General features: G+C 35.3%; 1 pseudogene; it reads right to left on the bottom strand.

The window, feature by feature from the left end:
* Window positions 1–275: 275 nt before the first annotated feature.
* Window positions 276–680, bottom strand: LOC141373030 (short coiled-coil protein B pseudogene; annotated as a pseudogene).
* Between the last annotated feature and the right edge of the window lie 741 nt (window positions 681–1,421).

The raw sequence follows: 1,421 nt of genomic DNA, 5'->3' as shown, positions 1-1,421 counted from the left end.
ATACATGATTTAGCCCAACTTTTTCATGACATAATGGTTACTCTCTTGTATTTTTTACTATGCCTATAATAAAAGATAGTGCTAAACCTATAAATCAAAGCAAATTCAATCAAACATTTACTTTCATGTTCCATAAATGTATGCATTACTAATTATAAAGTCCCTACACTATATTTGCATGTTTTCATGGACTCATATAATACACAAACTCATGGAAGTCTTCTGTTATGCTCCTAATCTTGCCTAGATCTGACATTATCTTCATAACTATTCAATTAAGCCACAAACAAAAATACTATAACATTTGGAATTGATCCAAGGTTTTTAAAAGAAGATTGGCAGCAATTCCATAAGACAGAAAGATGAATCCCTAACTTTTCTTTGTTTTTTGTGTCAGTTGTTTGAAAAACACTAGATAATGATATGAAGTTTTCTATATATTGTCCATGAACCTGATTTTCTGATTTTAGCTTCAGACTTTCTTCCTTAACTGCAACTACTCTTGCAGGAAGCATTTTAGATGTGTGTTGGAGTTCCAACACTTGATTGAGAGGTTGTGGTTTTTTGGGTTTTTGTTTTTTTTCCTTCAGTTCCACCTGCTTTTTAGCACCAACTACATCCATGTCAGCATTCATCATCTTGGGTTACAAACATTTGGAACTTGGATACAAAATCCTTGATGAATGGTTTGCCTATGGAGACACCAGGAGGGGAAGGGATCAGATGGACACTTCAGGCCCTGACACTTGGACCAACTTGAAAACAAGAATTTTGACTGGTTCACTGCTATTAGTTCCAGCTCCTAGAACTGTGTTGGAGTAAGTGGGCAGGAAAAAAAAAGAAAGAAAGAAAGAAAGAAGTTTCATCTCTCTTGTGGTGGAATAACTGAAGCAGACCAGCACAGAACTGAGGCACACTAGATTCTACCAAACCGTCAGTAGCCAAAAGATAAGTATACTATCCATTTTAGGTTGTTTAGAGTGGGAACAATAAAAATGGGAGTAGCAGAGAGCAGATTAGGGAGGTGATGATAAGGAAATGGAGGATTTCTCACATCTTTAGCCATCATAAGCAATGCAAATGACATCTCAAGATTTGGGAAACAGAATAGCATGTGTGGGTAGGGCAGGGAGGACTTTCTCAAACATGAGCTAACTTACAGCTAATATATAATATTTTCTGTTAATTAAATATATATGTATTATATATATTTATATATAACTCTGGGTCAAGAGCCTTTACAAGATTCAGGTTATGGTAGAAAAAAACATTGCCCAGTCCCACATAATAGGTAAAAGTCCAGATGTTCCCTTCGCCAAAGTGATTTCATAATAAGAGTTAGAATCTCACCTCTTCATGACAACAACTACCAGTATGTGTGGTATGGATATTGTGTGTGTCATGACATTTATTTTATTTAT

The sequence above is a fragment of the Callorhinus ursinus genome, unplaced genomic scaffold (assembly GCF_003265705.2).
Source record: "Callorhinus ursinus isolate GAN/ISIS: 27379988/994484 unplaced genomic scaffold, GSC_fseal_2.0 scaffold6, whole genome shotgun sequence".
Lineage (NCBI taxonomy): Eukaryota > Metazoa > Chordata > Mammalia > Carnivora > Otariidae > Callorhinus > Callorhinus ursinus.
This window is presented reverse-complemented; position numbering and strand designations above follow the sequence as displayed.